Source organism: Rattus norvegicus, chromosome 1 (genome assembly GCF_021556685.1).
Source record: "Rattus norvegicus strain SHRSP/BbbUtx chromosome 1, alternate assembly SHRSP_T2T, whole genome shotgun sequence".
Lineage (NCBI taxonomy): Eukaryota > Metazoa > Chordata > Mammalia > Rodentia > Muridae > Rattus > Rattus norvegicus.
The window spans coordinates 246129549-246140374 of NC_141534.1; the positions used below are offsets into that span (position 1 = coordinate 246129549).

Genomic DNA, 10826 nt, shown 5'->3' on the forward strand with positions numbered 1-10826 from the left:
TATATCTCATTCATTTTCTGAAAAGCAATTTTGTAAAGGGCAGGTTAATGAACTCAAAGAATACCCTAATGCTACACTTATCTTCACTTATTTATATTTTCAGTTTGATTAAAACTTTGATTACTTTTCTGGACAAAATGTTTCAGCCATATCTATTACATATTACTCATATACTATATATAAATATATGATATATATGGAAACAATGCTAAAAATAGGTATTGCTTCAAATTCTGTAGACAAAGAATAAGAACGGTTTTAAAGGATAATTGTGACCCTCAGGCTAGTGAGTAGCAATGCCAGATTGACCATTGCTAACCTTCAATGTGTGTTGCTCTGCTTCACCTCAGTGTTCCAGCACCTGCAGGGATTACTGTCTTTTGTCATTTGTCAGAAAAGCATCTTAAAGATCAACTCAAATTCTGATTCTTTCAAGATACTTTGCTCTCTAAAATCAGTGAACACTATACTCTTGCCCTCCTGCATGACATTGAAAGTGGGATTTAAATTGGTCCCTTGGTGCAATCCCAGGAGCTAAGGGCATTGAACACTTTATTGATGAGTTCAGAGAAAATTTGCCTACATTTACTTGTGAATATTCTGGTGTTGCTTTGTCCTTTTGTATAGGGTTGTTTGTTCTTGGATCCCTGAAATAAAACAGTCAACTATACACACTGTAAGTAAGTATTCTTTCAATAAACTGTTGTTTTACTTTTCAACTTCTTTTAAAAGTTGCTTTTTCTTTTTTGAGATACCTACTTTTTAACTTTATATACAATTTATTTTGATCATATTCTTTTCATCTCCCAACTCTTCACTGATGTCCTACTATCTACTTACCCACTCGGATTTGTGGTTCTGTTTCTCTCAAAAATTAAAATAACTAGGAAAACTCCCAAAAATGAAAAATCAGAACAGACCAACAAAAAATTTTAAAAGTAGAAAAAAGGAAACAAGACAAAATATCAAACAAATCAAAAAGTGCATGAGAGAACATTCTGATTAATAGGCAGAGGAGAAAGGAGTGGGAAAGACAGAGAATGATACACAGAAGGAGAGAGAGACAGACAAATAGACAGACACAGACACAGAGAATAAGAAACTCTAGGCCTAGAGCCTCTACACCCAGTAAAACTCTTTTCCAACGAGGCCATAGCTCCTAATCCTTCTCAAATAATGCCGCTCTCTGGTAACTAAGCGTTCAAATGTAAGAGCTTGTGCAGCCCATTCCTACTAACACAAAACTTCTCTAATTCTTCCTTCAGCTATTCACAAAATGTGAAGCAATAATCTTTTCAGCATTGTTTCGATTGTGTGTGTGTGTGTGTGTGTGTGTGTGTGTGTGTGTGTGTGTGTGTAAAACTAAGTGAAGGTAAGTAAAGCGTTGATGTATTTTTTTGAGTTCACTAACTTGCCCTTTTCAAAATTACTTTGCAGAAAATGAGTGAGATATAAACCAAGTGTGTGTGTGTGTGTGTGTGTGTGTGTGTGTGTGTGAGAGAGAGAGAGAGAGAGAGAGAGATTAGATTCAGATTCATAAATACCTAATGATAAATTTGAATATTTAAATATTATCTACAACAGAAGCTCTTATCATTTAAGTCAGAGAAATATATGACTTTTCATAGAATAAGCTGAGCATTCCTAATAGAAAAAAATCTTAAATACTCTAAGATCAGAAACTTTGTATGTGTTACTACAGTCCTGGCTAGATTTTTAAATTTATGTCAACTTAACCAAGCTAGAGTCATCAGAAAGGAAGGAGTCTCAACCAAAAAAAAAAATAAAATAAAAATGCTTCCATAAGAACCGGCTGCGACTTTTTAAAATTTATTCTTTTCTCATGCACTGCAGCTTCCCCTCTCTCTACACCTTCCAGTCCTCCGTTCTCCCCCATATTCACTCCTTCTGACTCCCCAAAAGAGCAGGCCTCCCAAGAGCATCCATTGAACATGGTACAATAAGATACAGTAAGCTAAAGCATAAAACCTCACATCAAGGCTGGTAAGGCAACCCAGTAGGAAGAAAGGGGTCTTGGCAGGAAATAGAGAGGCAAAGATTAAAACAGACACATAAGGAGCACCCATTCAGAGCCTGCCCCATATGTGGCCCATACATACAAAGCCATCCAATTAGACAAGATGGATGACGCAAAGAAGTGCAGGCCGACAGGGGCCGGATGTAGATTGCTCCTGAGAGACACAGCCAGAATACAGCAAATACAGAGGCGAATGCCAGCAGCAAACCACTGAACTGAGAATAGGACCCCCGTTGAAGGAATCAGAGAAAGAACTGGAAGAGCTCGAAGGGGCTCGAGACCCCTTATGAACAACAATGCCAAGCAACCAGAGCTTCCAGGGACTAAGTCACTACCTAAAGACTATACATGGACTGACCCTGGACTCTGACCTCATAGGTAGCAATGAATATCCTAGTAAGAGCACCAGTGGAAGGGGAAGCCCTGGGTCCTGCTAAGACTGAACCCCCAGTGAACTAGATTGTTGCGGGGAGGGCGGCAATGGGGAGAGGGTGGGGAGGGGAACACCCATAAAGAAGGGGATGGGGAGGGATTAGGGGGATGTTTGCCCTGAAACCGGGAAAGGGAATAACATTCGAAATGTAAATAAGAAATACTCAAGTTAATGATAAAAAAAAAAGAAAGGGGTCCAAGGAGCAGGCAAAAGAGTCATAGACATCCCCTCCTCCCACTCTCAAGAGTCCCAGAAGATACCAAGCCAATAACCATAGCATATATGCAGAGAACCTAACACAGACCCGTGAAGGCTGCTTGACTGCTGCTTCAATGATCCCCTATGATCCCTGCTTAATTTATTCCACAGGCCATGCTCTCCAGATGTCCTTGTCATGTTCTTAATTAATGAATATGGGAGCACTCAGGCCATTGTGGGTGGTGCCATCCCTCGGCTGAGGGTCCTGAGTTCTATTACAAAGTATACTGAGTAAGCCATGGACAGCAAGCCAATAAGTGGCACCCTTCTATGGTCTCTCCATCAGCTCCTGCCTCAAGGTTTTTGCTCTGTATGAGTTCCTGCCCTCAGTACTTTTGATGATGAACAGTAACGTGGAGCTGTGAGTGAAATGAACCCTACCCTTTCTAAGTTGCTTTGGTCATGGTGTTTCATCAGAGTAATAGTAACCCTAACCAAGATAACTAACTACTAAGCCATGAGTAATATATAGTGCGCTCATGTGGCATGTAACAGTGACAATTCTGGTATATTAAAAATATTATTTAAACTGCTTTCACATGTATATATAAAACATCTACAGAACATAAATTAATACCATGTGCATACTTGGGTACCATCACCAAGATATTTCCTTATACACATACTTGTACTCCCAGTTTTGAAATCAAACCCATTTTAGATTCCTTAGCATTTTGGACTATTTTATAGCATTGAAACGATGTCTAGTTATTCATAGGACTATAGCCATTGTGCTAAGATATTAAAGGAAACAATTTATTCCAATTATATCTTGTTAATTTGCCAACAAAAAATGACTAATTTCCTAAGCTCCTGCTTCCCAAGGGAGGTCTAACTTGGCTGCAATTTTTTAATTTGTTTTATTATCCTTTTGACTGTATGCTCCTGGACATCATTGTTAAAGTTGTTTGCCTGAAAACACATTGCAGCATAAAAACAGTCTGAAGACAGTAGCTTAATATCTTTTTGCACATCTACCTATTATCCTAAGAAATAGCATCTGTTTCAATTATGCTAATGAAATCATTCTGTAACTCATAATGGAGCCTGGTATACTATTTCCTGCATATTAAAATAAAAACATATCAAATTATGCTAATTTCAAATGAATTTACATCCAGCATTTCACAATTATTTTTAAAAAAGAGAGAGAGCAGCTATCCAGCTTTTTGGATGATACAGGGACAATCCCACTTGATCTCATCTTTTCCTAATAAGTTCAGGCAAGTAAAGCAGAATGCTACCCAGATGAGAGCCGCTGGAGTGCATGTTGAATTGGCAAAGTAACAAATGTGACTGATTTTCTGAGTGGGAGCCCTGACCTCTGTGTGACCAAACTGTCATTTGCCGTGGTTTACTACAGGATTGTCTTCACACACCCAAATCCCAGACATCTGGTCTTTTGAGAGAACATTCTTGAGAAATGGAATAAACCTGTTTCAATAGGGTCAGCCTTCCCTACACGCTATGTTCAATATGGATCGTGGACATGAGTCTTTCTGTGACAAGAGCTTGAACAGAAGTCAACACTGTGGATGCCGTCGTGAGTTTCCATTCTCGGTGCCCATTTGCTACTGGCCAGTGGGAATAGCATGAAAACTAATATACCCAAGGTGGTTCTCCCTCCATGGAAGCATGTTCCTATGTTTAATACAAAGGGCAACCAGGCTTTGAGTTTTACCCAATCCAATTACTGAGTCTTCACCTCCAGGGACCCCAATTACAGGTTTTATATGGTTCTCTCTCATCCCACCATCCCGTGTCTCCTAGCTCACAATTACACAAGGATTACATTTTTGTGTAAATTCATCAGCAGCTTCTAGCAAACCAAACACATTAGAGGATGCATCCTGGGACTAGGGAATAACCAGCAGGAGAACAGAAAGAATTGGACTGAGCTCTTCTGTCTCAGCGAAAACGCAACTCTACTTCTACTCTATCACAATGCAGGACATTCTTGTCAGTTCGACATGAGTTTATGCACAACCAACACTTGACCAATTCTCTTTGGTAGTCTTAAGTTCAGACTGGTGAACAGCTTTGGTTTTTCTTGAGTTGGTTCCACCATTTGTTTATGGACCTTTGTTCCCACCATCTCTCCTAAAACTATCTCGCATGGACATCTATACACAACTTCCCTCACTGTACTCTTTAAGTTTTTAGTATCTCTTTAGAAGTAAGATGAACCACATGCTTCTTCAAGAATTTATTCCTGGGTCTTCTGTAACTGAAGTGAGGTCTTAGCATGTGGAGTCTTGAGCTTCCAACCCTGATCAGGGCCAAGCTGGGCTTGCAAAGACATCTCCTTGTTCACATGCATACAATAAGGCCAGTGACAAAACAAATAAAAAGGCCTTGGAAGATTTTATTTTTTTTTTTTTGGTTCTTTTTTTCGGAGCTGGGGACCGAACCCAGGGCCTTGCGCTTCCTAGGTAAGCGCTCTACCACTGAGCTAAATCCCCAGCCCCGATTTTATTTTTTTTAATTGGATATTTTATTTATTTATATTTCAAATGTTATCCCCTTTCCCGGCTTCCCCTCCAGAAACCCCTTATCTCATCTCTTTTCCCCATGCTTGTATAAAAGTGCTGCCCCACCCACCCACCCACTCCTGCCTCTTTACCCTGGCATTCCCTTGCACTGAAGCACCGAGCCTTCACAGGACTAAGGCCTTTCCTCCCACTGATGCCTGACAATGCCATCCTCTGCTACATATGCAGCTGGACCCATGGGTCCCTCCATGTGTACTCTTTGGTTGGTGGTTTAGTCTCTGGGAGATTTTAAACATAGAAGAAAATGTGGAATATTGATATGTGCACACAAGCATGTATTTCTATTTCAATACCTTTGTCATGACTGCAAACCTTATACAGAATTTTCTTTTTCTTTTTCTCTTTTTTGAAAAAACAATTCAATACTTTATTTGTGCAACATATTCATTTTTCTCCAGATTTATCTCTTGAATATATTTTTGAGAGAAAATGAAAGCTGGATACTGATAAAATTACATGGAATTTTATTGTACTTGAAGATTAAAGAGACTTATTAATTAATTAAGCCAATGCTAGAAATTAAATACTAAGGTTTTAGTGGGTCACATGGCATTTATTTCAGATTTAGGTGAGAGATTTAAATGATGGGTCACGTGGAATTCCTGTTTTACTTTGACTAAGTCTGACGGAGACAGTGAGGTCATCTTCTGGTGTCTGAGATCACCAGGCACTAACAGTCACCATCAGTAGGAGAAAAGAAAGCATTTCTACAGCTTTAATCACAACCTGCCACCTCCATGCACTAATTTAAAACTCACTGTGCTTCTGGGAAGCCTGCTCCTAGATACAGATGGTAACAGGGCTTCAATGTCAGTGAACTAAATGTCCAGCACAAAAGTAAAGGTTGAGCCTTGGCTAGCACAGCTAGAAGGCCTATGCTGTACTAATAATGGATGACACTTTCTTATTCTTTCTCCTCTTATTAGTTTTACTTTTTTACAGACCAGCCATTTCCCCCCTCCCGTTCACCCTCCCACAGTTCCTCATCCCATTCCTCCTCCCCCTTGTCTCCAAGAGGATGTCCTCAACACACCTCACATTCTGCCAGGCCCCATTACTTCCTGGAGCCTCCAAGGTCTCTAGGGTTCTGCACATCTTCTCGCACAGAGGTCAGGCCAGGCAGTCCTCTGTGTATATGTGCCAGGGACCTCAGACCAGACCTTGTATGCTGCCTGTGGCTCAATATCTAAGTGATCTCAAGGGTCCAGTTTACTTGAGACTTCTGGTCTTCCTATGGGGTCACCCTCCTCCTCAGCTTCTTCCAGCTTTTTCCTAATTCAACCACAGGGGTCCCTGATTCAGAACATTGGTTGGATGTAAGTATCTGCCTCTGTCTCAGTCAGCTGCTTGTTGGGCCTCTCAGAGGACATCAATGCTAGGCTCCTGTCTGCAAGCACACCACAGATAGCATCAGTAACAGTGTCAGGCCTTAGAACCTCCCCTTGAGATAGATCCTAAGTTGGGCTGGTCACTGGACCTCCTTTCCCTCAGTCTCTTCTTCATTTTTGTCCCTGCAGTTCTTTTAGACAGGAACAATTCTAGGCCAGACTTTTTGACTGTGGAATCGAAACCCCATCCCTCCACTTGATGCTGTGTCTTTTCTACTGGAGGTAGACTCTACAATTTCCTTCTCCCCATTATAGGGCATTTCATCTAAGGTTTCTCCTTTTGGGTTCTGAGAGTCTTTCACCTCCCAGGTATCTGGTACATTCTAGAGGGTCCCCCCCGTCTCCCAGCCCCCTGAGGTTACATATTGTCATTCATTCTGATAGTCCGCAGGGTTTCTCTCATCCTGTTAACCCCAATATCTGATCATATTTCCCTTTTTCCTTCCCCCACTTCTCCTACCTAAGTCCCTCCCTTCATCTGCTCCCTGCGATTGCTTTCTTCTGCCTTCCAAGTGGAATTGAGGCCTCCTTACTTGGGCCCTTCAGCTTGTTAACCTTCTTGAGTTCTATAGATTGCATCCTGGGCGTTCTGTGATTATTTGACTAATATCTACTTATTAGTGAGTACATAACATGTATGTCCTTTGGGGTTTGAGTTACCTCACTCAGGGTGATATTTTCTAATTCAATCCATTTTCCTGCAAAACTTGTGATGTTCTCGTTCTTAGTAGCTGAAGAGTATTCCATTGTGTAAATGAACCACATTTTCTATATCCATTCTTCTGTCATGGGACATCTGGGTTGTTTTTAGCTTTTGGCTATCACAGATAAGCCTGCTATGAACATCGTGGAACACTTGCCCCTGTGACATGGTGGGTCATCTTTTGGGCATATACCCAAGAATGGTAGTTGGAGCTTCAGGTAGACCAATTTCCAATTTTCTGATGAACCTCCAGGTTGATCTCCAGAGTGATTGTACCAGTTTGCAATCCCGCCAAATATGGAGGGCTGTTCCTCTTTCTCTAAATTGTTGCTAATATATGCTGTCACCTGAGTTTTTTGATCATAACCATTCTTATTGCTGTAAGGTAGAATCTCAGAGTCGTTTTGATTTGTATTTCCCTGATCACTAATGACCTGGAACATGTCTTTAAATACTTCTCGGCCATTCAAAATTCTTCTGCTGTGAATTCTCTGTTTAACTCTATACCCTACTTTTTGATTGGGTTGTTTGTTTTTTCTCTGGTGGTTACTTTCTTAAGTTTTTTTAATATATTTTGGTTATTAGCCATCAAAGATGTCAAAGTATCACTATTTGCAGATGATATGATAGTATACATAAGCAACCCCAAAAATTCTACCAGAGAACTTCTACAGCTGAGTCGGCAAAGTGACTTGATATAAAATTAATTCAAACAAATCAGTAGCCATCTTTATACAAATTATAAATGGGCTGAGAAAGAAAATAGGGAAATAATACCCTTCACAATAGTCACAAATTACATAAAATATCTTGGTGTTACTCTAACCAAACAAGTAAAAGATCTGTATGACAAGAACTTCAAGTCTAAAAAAAATAAAAAACCTCAGAAAATGGAGAGATCCCCCATGCTCATGGATTGGTAAGATTAACCAATAGTAAGTAGTAGTAAAAAATGGTCATCCTACCAAAATCAATCTACAGATTCAACACAATCTCCATCAAAATTCCAATACAATTCTTCACAGACATGAAAGGAGCAATTCTCAATTTCATATGGAAAAAAACCCTCAGGATAGCAAAAACAATTATAAAAAATAAAGAACTTCTGGGGTAATCACCATCCCTGACCTAAAGCTATACTACAGAGCAATAGTGATAAATGTTGCATAGTATTAGTACAGAGACAGACACATTGATCAATGGAACATAACTGAAGACCCAGAAATAAAACCACACACTTATGGACACTTTGTTTTGACAAAGAAGCCAAACATGTATAATGGAAAAAAGAAATCACTTTTAATAAATGGTGCTGGTCTAACACAGTCAGTTTGTAGAAAAAATGAAAATAGATCCATATTTGTCACCTTACACAAAGCTCAAGTCCGATCAAGGACCACAACATAAAACCAGATACACTGAATCTAATAGAAAAGAAAGTAAGAAAGAGCCTCAAACTTATTGACACTGGGGGAGGGTGTTTAGGAATAAACAGAACTCCAATTGCTCAGGCTCTAAGATCAAGAATTGATAAATAGGACCTCATGAAACTGAAAAGCTTCTGTAAGACAAAGGACATAGTCAATAGAACAAACTGGCAATCTACAGATTGGGAAAAACTTCACTAACACAACATCCAATAGAGGACACTTCCTTATTCTTAGGCACAGAGGTAGGCATGCACATTGGGAGAACGCACAAAAGGCAGAGTCCATTAGTAAGCAATTCCTATACTTATTTATGGTCTGCTATTCCTTCCAAACAGTATTGTTTTCTTTAGATAAGAACTCATCTCCTGGGACTAGTAAAATATATTATTTCTAAGGGATTTAAAGTATTATTGGGAAACTGGAACATTTTATGGACATAAAAATTGCATAAAATGGGGGAATTTGAGACTGTCTTATTCCTGGAGGAAGATAAATATACCCTGTCATCCAAACAAATAAATAGCTTCATAGAACTGCCCTAGAGAAGATGAAGAGGTTGTAATTGTAAGAACAAATCTTCTGAGACGCTAAATAGCCCACAAAATTTAATTATTGGTAATAACATTCTTTTTTTCATGATACTTATAGAATGTCTAAATGTCCCTTTCTAAACAGGTAAGCAAAGTGCTACCATGTTATATTACTTTCCTTTTGCTGATGTAACAAATAGCCAGTAATTTTGTGTCTTAAAACAACACATATTTTTTACAGCACGGATCTAGAGATTAGAAGTCTCAAACTCTGTTGTTTTATATTAGTGGATGTACTCCTTTTATTGTTGATAGGATGCTAGAAAGAAAAACCTACTCACATGCATGGCATCCTTGCATAGGGGCCATGCTAATCATCCCTGAATTGTCCCAAATTTAGTATACATGCTGCTGAGGTGAGAACAAATAAGAAAATAACAAGTTATGCAGGGCAAGAATACCTCTGGAAGTTTCTCTATGCAGAATAAGAAGGGTTTATAGACATTAATTTTCTATATATTAATCCACAAAACCTATAACAAACGTTAAGCTTTTCCTGTTTGGAATTGATGTAGCAGGTCATGCATAGACAGAATAATGATTAAGCTTGAAATTTTCAGATTAACACAGAAAAAAGAATGATCCTAAAGAGAAATTTTGTAGATGAACAAACAGATAGATGCACATACATACATACACACACACACACACACACACACACACACACACACACACACACACACTTTCTCTCATAACTGTATCTTTGGGCCCCCTTCTGAAAACAGACTACAGGATCACAATCTAAATAATCATATATTAAACACAATCACTACATTTTTATTGATCAAAGGCTCTACATTTTTTAATTTAAACAATTAAATATTTAATGAGTCTGTTGCTCAGAGTTAGGACAATGCCTTGTGTTTGTTTTTTGTTGTTGTTGTTTTGTTTTTGTTTTCGTTTTTACTTTTTATACCATTCACACTTGCATGGTTCAAAAAACCATATTCTTAAGAGCAGTTATTAAAAATTATAAAGTTGTAGAGATGGTTCAGTCAATAAAAGCTAGTCAAAGAAGGCTGAAGTTCCAAGTGTTGTCTCTAGCACTCATGTAAATGGCAAGTCAGCTGGAGTGAGTTTGGAATCCTTGACTTGGGAAATTAGCAGATCCCAGGGCCTTACTGGCCACCCAGACTAATTGAACAAGCAAGCTGCAAGCTCAGAGACCCTGACTCCAAAAGTAAGATGGAAAATGAGTGATGGACAAACTTCACACACACACAGAGACACATATAAATAAACACACATACACATGTACATACATGCACACAATATGTATACACAAGGACAAGAAGAAACAAATAAGGCAGAGGGCTAAAATTAACTCTCACAGGACTAAGTTTGATAACATAAAGTTTATACCTTTCTAAATAATTCTGTGTTCAAAAAACATGATCATGTCATACTTTACAGAACTGTGCATGAAACTGGAAG

General features: G+C 38.9%; 1 non-coding gene across 1 annotated transcript; it reads right to left on the reverse strand.

Moving 5' to 3' along the window:
* Positions 1-9653: 9653 nt before the first annotated feature.
* Positions 9654-9756, reverse strand: LOC120100195 (U6 spliceosomal RNA). The gene has a single exon (XR_015656068.1). It is a non-coding gene; the product is annotated as a U6 spliceosomal RNA (small nuclear RNA).
* Positions 9757-10826: the final 1070 nt, after the last annotated feature.